The following is a 9,209-nucleotide window of genomic DNA, read 5'->3' as shown; positions in this document are numbered from 1 at the left end:
CTGTCGTAGTTCCTTTACCTTAGAGATCTTGAAAAGTCTCTCCCTGGCAACAAGGAGCTGTAAGGAATCCCACAATCCTTTGTGTGTCATGACACTGATGATTCTCATCAGAAGTCATCAGGATCAGATGTGAAATTTTAAAAGTTAAAGCCTCTCAGAATTTATAAAATTGGTCATTTTTATCTAAGTTGCTCTTAATATTGCCAAGAAACTTCCAATTTCCAGTTGCTGATTGCACTTAAGGGTGAAAGTAGGGCACCCCTTCATTCTTCTAACCAAGTAGCATGAGGATGTGATGGGGAATTTCAAAATAAAAGCCTCTCAGAATTTGCTAAATTGGTCAATTTTTTTCTAAGTTTCTGTCACTATTTCAAAGAAATCCTTTTTCCAGTTAATAATTTCCCTCCAGCATGATAGTAAAGCACACATAGATGCTTCTCACCAGGGTTGGTTAAGGTCTAATGTGGAATTTCCAAATAAAGCCTCTCAAATCACAGCGGATACTGCGCTCGGTGCATTGCACCATAACAGTGAAGTTGTAATTTGACCCATAACAATCCTAAAGACTGACGATGGGTTCATGAGGCGTCATGAATCGTTTGAACACATTGTATTGATGCTGTGTTGATACTGAATACGGATATCCAAGGCTCCGGAGGATGCAGCAGCAAAAAGAAACCGACAAAAAGAAGGCTGCATGTATCGGCCGTATAACGAGGAGTCTTCCCATCAGGACAGGCCACAGCGCCTCTCTATGATGTAATCGGCACCGAATCTGGCCTTTGGAGGACGTAGGCCCTTGACTCAAACTCAGCACATATCCCTAGAAGCAGTCAGGACCTTCTAATGAGCTCATACTAGAGTCAGGTTCATCAGTGTTCTGTTAGTAGCCGTTTATATTCCAGCACTGCACATGATGTAATCAGTTCCATTGTTAAGCTAAATACACAACAGTCAAATGCATTTTTTGCAATAACTGGTGATTTTTTTTTCCACACCTTACTCTCTGCTAGACCTCCAAATTTCCTAATATTTTTCTGCTACTGCATCAGATAAAAAACAAAACTTTGGACTTGTTTTATGCAAACGTCAAGGACTTCTGCATCTCTGAATTGAAACCTACACTTGGGGGAATCGGATCACAACATTGTTTTCCTCTGCTCAGAGTATAAGGCACTTTATAAGAGACAACATGCATTATAAAGAACTGTAAGGAGATAGTCACAGGAAGCTGAAGAAGCCCTGCAAGGTTGTTTTGAGGCTGCAGACTGGGATGCACTGGGATGCACTGTATCAATGAGTATGTGACTGATTACATAAACTTCTGTGTAGATAACACCACCCCTACCAGACCAGGGAAATGCCTCCAAAACAATAAACCATGGATCACAAGTGATCTAAAGAAAAAACAAGCCTTTAAGAAGGGAGACAGGGAATTAATGAGGAGAGTAGAGAAGCCACTTAAGGTTACGATAAGAGAAAGCAAGGAGGCAAAGAGGAAAAGGCTGGAAAACAAGCTCCAGCAGAACAATATCAGGGATGAAGATCACAAGCCTTCCATCAGACAGATGGAAATCTGGACAGAGCAGGTGAACTGAATCCATTCTTCAACAGGTTCAGATCAGGAACAAGCTCAGCGCATTTCTCTCCTTCCCCCAGCTGCTCCCTCCACCTTCCACCTGTCTATCATTAAAAGTCAAGTAAAGAGGCAGCTGGAGAGACTGAATGGTAATAAGTCAGCAGGTGCTGATGGTGTCAGCCCCAGAGTCCTGAAGCTCCTGAGCACATGTGGGGATCATGTTCTTTTATTTCTCCGATCATTTAAAGGAAAGGTCTGGTCATATTCAGAATTAAAACTTCTGAAAGTACTTTAAATATGAAATTATTACATACTGTTCAATAAATGATCAGTGTTTTTAATGAAGAGTAATGTTCATGTGAATGTGCTTTACTGGAGACATCCGTGTTTGTCAAAGAACACTACTGCCACCTACTGGTTTGTGACGTCACGGTGCGGTATCGGCTGTTGATCAAGTCCCAGTGCTGTATCTGGTGTTTGTCACAACGCGCTATTATCCAAGTCATCTTGAAAACATTCTTCTTCCAAATGTTGGCTACATATTACGTGTTTTTTCGCTGGCCAGAAGGTCGATGGCAAATCCTCCGTTTTCAAGTTGGCAATCCAACGACCAACCTGTCCATGGAGGATCGTGGAATGGAAAGGTAAAATAACTCATTTTTTTCCCAACTTTTACCCGATGTATTTCAACATCCAGCTGCCATGCACGTGGGCATTGTCAGTTTCACTATAGCTCTGGTGAATTTCAATGGTGAAGTCCTCTGGAAATCTTCAATAATTGTTGTTGATTGCAGATGTGTCTAGTAGTTCCCATTGATTTTGCTTGTATAGCGGGGAGAATGGCGCTAGGCTTACCGCACCGTGACGTCACTGCTGGAAGATGGCAGGAGGGAGGGGTTGTTATATATGGGCAAAAATGGCCGCTCCCAGACTCCGTGATCGTGACAAAAATTATTGTTCTTTTTTTTACTTATTAACGCTAAATTGATTAAATCACAGCAAAATTATTCCTTGCTGACCGGACTTTTCATTTAACACCAGTCAGCCTGACTGACTTTGTGGGAAACTCCAGAAGACTCAGGTGGATGCATCAACAATCACCTGGATCAAAGACTACCTGACAAACAGACCACAGTAAGACTGAAGGCTCAGCTGTCTGATCAAGTAATCAGGAGCACAGGAGCACCACAGGGGACGGTATTCTCTCATTCCTTTTTCCTCTGTTCACCTCTGACTTCCAGGACCAGACAGAGTCATGTCATCTGCAGAAACACTGGGATGACTCTGCAGTCACTGGGTGCATCAAAGATGGACAAGAAGCCGAGTACAGAGAGCTGGTGAACCGTTACGTGGCATGGTCTGGAAACAATCATCTGATCGGGAATGTCAACAAAACAAGGAGATGATTGTAGATTCAGGAAGAAACGGGAACAAGTTGGATCCTATTAATATCATGGGCGAAGAAGTGGAGGAGGTAGAGGAGCAAAAATACCTTATTGTTCACGTGGACAACAAACTAGACTGGAGACATAACTGTGAAACCATCTACAATAAGGGACAGAACAGACTGGACTTCCTAAGGAAGCTAAGGTCCTTCAGCGTTTGCAATATGATGCTACATATCTTCTATAAGTCTGGTGTGGAGAGTGATCTCTTCCTCCATCAGCTGCAGGGGTAACAGCATCAGAGCTAATGACTGAAAGAAGCTCAACCAGCTGATAAAGAATGGCAGCTCTGTTCTAGGAACTGCTCTAGAACCTCTGGAAAATGATTTCACAAAAAAAAAAAATTCTTGATGAAGTGAAGATAATTATGGACGACAGTAAGCATAGACAACAACAGCGAGTCATCAGTCAGAGGCTTTTCCAAGGCAGTCTTCTAAAGAAGATCCTTCCTTCAGCCTTCAGCTATCAACACCTAAAACACCTGTTTAAAAAAAACTAAAGGCGTATGAGTTACCACAACATTTAATATCTCTTTGGAATATATAAAGAATTTTTGAATTGTAATGAATTGAATTGAATGGAACTGAATATCAACCGTGCTTCTCTCCACGTAGCTTCACCTACTTGGTATACACAAAATAGCAATTGGCATCCAAACCTTTAATAATAATAATTTAACTTTATAGATCTCACACAGGGAAAATTTACCTCTGCATTTAACCCATCCCCTTGGGGAGCAGTGGGCTGCCATTGTGTGGCAACTGGGAGCAGTGTGGAGTTTAGGGTTTTGCTCAGGAACCCAGAGTGGAGACTATGGGTATCGAGCATTTACAAGCATTTACAGTTATACTGAAAGTTGTATTTTATAAAACAAACTTATTTATATACAGTCTTACAGACACACCATACAAGGAAGATGTAACACAAACCTTTCCCCTCCTACCCCCCAACCTCCGTTCTCATACGGTTCTTAAAATCCTTTCATTTCTGCACACAACACATCCATCTGAGCACATTCATCTCTGTATAATTCAACACACTACTTCTATAAAGGTACATTAGTGAGGAAGTTATATAAGGTGAACCTGCAAAGGGATGATTTGAAGCCGGTCCAGAAAGGCTCACTCCACTATAGACAGATGCGTCCAGAGAGGGCAGAATGTCTATGATGGGGCCCAGATTTTTTTAAAGCTTGCATGTTTTCCTCTAACATTATACAGTATCTTTTTTAGGTGTGCAGTAAGATACAAGCTCATTGATCCAGTGTCTTACTGACGGGGAATTTTCAGATTTCCAGTTAACCAGGATCCATTTCTTCACTGCAGTGCTCGCAAGTTAAAAAAAGTATTTCTTGTAATAACTTACATTAATAGCGCCTGTGTCCCAGAGAATCCATAGTTTTGGTTCTTGTTCAATTTGCACTCCTATTACCCTTGAAGTTATCACAGACACAATGCAAAGTTGTTTTAACCTCCATTCAAATGTTCAACATGTTTAGACAATGTTGGGTTGGCAGATTCTCCACTCATTATTTATTGCATCCCTATAGTTAATATTATGCTTTGTTATTACGGCCACGCCATCATGGTGGACGGCGTTAACGGGCAGCGATCACGTGACTGCATGTCTATTCCATTTTGACTGGCCTCTTCACTCCTTCAACCTGGGTCACAATCAGTCCGTGAATGGTTGATGCAGCGCAATTTCACAGAAAACTCCAGATTTTTTTTAATGCTCTTGTAGCCTATTATTTTTTAAAGTAGGCAGACAGGAAGCAGGATCAAAGAGAGGGGGGAAGACATGGGGCAAAGGTCCACTGGGTCTTGAACCTCTGACAGCTGCATCAAGGCCCAAAGCGTATGTACATGGGAGCTGCGCGTAACCCCTGTGACACTGCGTTGCTCCAGAGAAGTTGTGATTTATAACTACAGTGGTGAACATTTCACTGTTGTGGATGTCACTGCTGGCTCCTTCGCCGCTCTTGGTTTGCATGTGGATACACAGCATTTGGTAACCAAAGCTTTGGAACCAAACCTGAGCTTTCCCATTTCTTTCACAAAAAGGAAAATAAACCAAACATCAACAAATAAGAATCACATAGATAACTCAGAACTCAAAGTCCACACTGCAAAAAATATAAATCTCAATAAGTTATTTTTTCTTAAAATAAGTGTGTTTTTCCTTGATTTGAGGAGGTAAGTAAGACACTTTGCCAATGGAACAAGACAATTTCCTTTTAAAATAAGAAAAAACTATTTTATCGTCTTATTTCAAGTAAATATTATCTAACTATCTTATTTTAAGAGTGAAAATACTCATTCCATTGGCAAATCATCTTATTTACCTGCTCAAATTAAGGCTAAATATACTTAATTTAAGCCATTTTTTACTTATTTCTGGATTGTTTTTGCAGTGCAAAAGGGGAGAACCATACACTGCAAAAACAATCCAGAAATAAGTAAAAAATTGCTTAAATTAAGGATATTTAGCCTTAATTTGAGCAGGTAAATAAGATGATTTGCCAATGGAATGAGTATTTTCACTCTTAAAATAAGATAGTTAGATAATATGCACTTGAAATAAGAAGAAAAAATTTTTTTTTCTTATTTTAAAAGGAAATTGTCTTGTTCCATTGGCAAAGTGTCTTACTTACCTTCTCAAATCAAGGAAAAACGCACTTATTTTAAGAAAAAATAACTTATTGAGATTTCTATTTTTTGCAGTGCAGAATCATTTATCTTCCCCCTTTTCTGTCACTTAGATTTCCTACTCACTTCTTTCTCTCTTTTCAGAATTTCCCTGAAGGAGTACTCCTAAGGGATAAATAAAGTCTAGTCTAAGCCTAAGGCTTTCAGAGCTCCTGGTTTGAAGCTCCATCGTCACCCGGCGGATACACGCGTGAATGACGCTGGTCATATTGGGACAACAGCCATCAGGAAAACAGTCACATAGGTGTAGCAAAGGGATGAAGCTCTGCATTAAAGAGCCAGAACATATAAAGGTGAGGACATTAGCATGTCTCAGTCAGAGTACAGTGAAGAAATAATGTACTGTTGTTAAACTCTGTGAGGTGGGCTGTGCGTCTGTGCCTGTTCATCCTGTCAGAAACAGGACTGTGGGAAACCGTACAGCACTTAGTGGCAGCAAGGGATGTTATTTCTGCGCTGATGTAGCGAAACATATTGGTTCCTGGTCTTAGTATTAATCGGATACCACTGATAATGGCGACCTCAGAAGCACTTCCGCTCTGGCTTTAGTGTCATTACAGATTTGAACAACCTGGAGCTCAACGCTCTAAAAACAGTGGAGATGGTTGTGAACTTCAGGAAGAACTCATGCCCAGTTATTCTCATCACCTTCTGTGACTCCAAAATTGACACTGGAGTCTTTCCGCTTCCTGGGAACTATCATCTCACAGGATCTAAAGTGGGAGCTGAACATCAACCGCCTCACCAAGAAAGCCCAGCAGAGGATGTACTTCCTGTGGCAGCTGAAAGAATTCAACCTGCCAAGGACAATGATGGTGCACTTCTACTCCTCCATCATTGAGTGCATCATCACCTCCTCCATCACCATCTGTTACGTTGCTGCCACCGCCGAGGACAGGTGCAGACCTCATCGTGTCATCCGGTCTGCAGAGAAGGGGATTGGCTGCAATCTTCCATCTCTCTAGGATCTGTACGCCTCCAGGACTCTGAGGCACGCAGGGAAGATTGTGCCTGATTCATCGCACACCAGCCGCAAACTATTTCAAACACTGCCCTCTGGCAGGAGGCTGCGGTCCATAAGGATACAAAACATCACGCCTCAGGAACAGTTTCTTCCCATCTGCTACCAGCCTTATCAACAAGCCCAGAGACCCCCGTGACACTGCCACTGCCTCTCTCCCTCCCCCGCTCAGGACCTAGAAGATACACCAACGTAGCATCTCCAGACCTCATGCGTTACATTAACACACTGCCACTGTGTAAAGCTATATATCAGAGGTCAGGGATTAGCGGACCGGGTTCCGGATCTGGATCAACCTGCTAGCTAATCCGGACCCAACCTGATTTAAAACATTTAGAAATTACAGCATCTCGTCTGACAAAAGTGTCTTACTTCACTTGCGCCAGCCAATGAGCTGCTGTCGGTCTGGGTTGCTGCTGCTGCTACTTTTAGACACAGCAGGCAAACTTGTGGCAACCCGGGCGATGGGAAAGAAGGAGAAGAAGATGAGAAAAAGAGAGCAGAGAAAGTGTGGACTGCTGGAAGAACTGTGGTGAACTGGTGAAAGAAAAGTGAAATGGTGCTCAAAGATGACACTTCAAATTTAGAGGATGTTTGACTCAACCTGCTGCTGTGAAGCAGGATTCTCCACCATGAACAGAATCAAAAATAAATATTGATCCAGGCTCAAACTGAGCACTCTGATATGTGCTTTAGAATGGCTTAGTCTCCATTCAAACCCAGGTTTAAAGCCTTGCAGGGCAGCATAAAGCCCACTACGAACATTAAGACAGAACAAATTTAAGAAAGAAAAAAGTTATATTTTTTAAAAATATTCTTTATATAAAAATTCAATGTATAACATGGATGCATAAAAACCTAATTTTATTTCAGTGTTAAATTCTGTTTAAAGGAACAGATTATGATTAAAAATGTCTCCGGACCTTTTTTATTTAATTCAGACCCTGCTGATTTTTAATTGGTTACCCCTGCTATATACTATATATTTTACATAGTATATTGTATGTTTTATATTGTATGTAACCATAGATCCTGTATTTTGTGTAACATCAACACCAAGTCAAATTCCTTTTAAGTGCAAACCTACTTGGCAATAATCTTGATTAAGATTTATTTGGATTAAGCCTATGAATGGAAGAAAAGATGTATTGCTCAAACCAAAATGAAAATTGAGTGGATAGAAATACAGAAATGGACTAAATGTGTGCCTATGAATAAAAAAAAAAATGTATTTGAATTGATCAATAAATGTATTGAAAGTTCTAAGGTTTCATTTTGACCAGATAAATAAACCAACATGAGGGAATAGGAATTATACACTTTAAAGTGTGGACATGATTTTGGCATATCCAGACATATGCATAGCATTCATATTTTTTATTGGATATTTTTTAATATCTGCTTAGTGCTCCCCAGGTACAAAAAGTTGTACTTTTTAACCATTCATTTTATTTCTTTATATTCTGGAATTGTTATTCCAAATTATATTTTACCAAATATATTTGTGTCACCTCAGATTTTATCTGTAGCTCTCATCTTATGTGCAGCATGCTACTTCCCAACAAAGTTTTTTTCTTTTCTTATAAGTCTATGCAGGCTGTTCTGTTAGACAGTATGTACCTTTATGACCTTTGATGGTGAAGACCTGACTCTTAAAACCTTTTTACAATCAGAGAAACACTACATTGCAGCTACCCAGAATTCCCTTTAACTAAATAGTAACTTTTTTTAAATTGGCGGCTTGTTTTCTCGGTTCTATGTTTAGATATGACAAATATAGCCAAAAGCTTTTGCCTTTGGTTGAAATGCCCATCTGCTGATTGTTCTGTAATTAATTTTAGCAGAACATGTGATAAATGTTTTGTTTATAAACACGACAAACTGGGATGGATGTGATGACTGGTTGGTTTTACTGTCAATCATGTCAGAATGACCAAACTCCTGATAAGTTTCCAATCACATTAGTTATAAAGCCTTTTGGTTTGCCTAGCAATGGAACCTAATTAATTCTGATAGGATAAAAATTATGGTGCTTTCAAATGAGTCCGTAAATTTGACTACTTACTGAGTGGCTGTTTTAATTTCTTCGCAAAATAATTAAATAGAATAACTCAGGTAACTGTGAGATTTTGTTCTGTAAGGTACTTTGTAGGCTCAAATCTGTTCATGACAAAGTAATATATATTAAATATAGGCCTACGAAAGTATTTCTGTAAGTAGGTATTTATTTAAAATTACGCTCATCCTCCAGAATTATATAAAACAAGGAATTGAAAGAGATGGAGATTTTTCACCATGACCGAATGAAGAAGAAACAAATAAGATTACAGTAAAACCAAATCATAAGAATATCATTAAAAAAGAACCAAAGAAGGGGAAAGTAAATCTAACAAATCAGAAATGGGTTAAATTTTCTATTTGATCGCAGGATTGGAAATCATGCTGTTTGATCTCTC

This window comes from Cyprinodon tularosa, unplaced genomic scaffold (genome assembly GCF_016077235.1).
Source record: "Cyprinodon tularosa strain WSP-4 unplaced genomic scaffold, ASM1607723v1 ctg428, whole genome shotgun sequence".
NCBI lineage: Eukaryota > Metazoa > Chordata > Actinopteri > Cyprinodontiformes > Cyprinodontidae > Cyprinodon > Cyprinodon tularosa.
The sequence above is the reverse complement of the archived record's forward strand: the minus strand, read 5'-3'. Positions refer to the sequence as shown.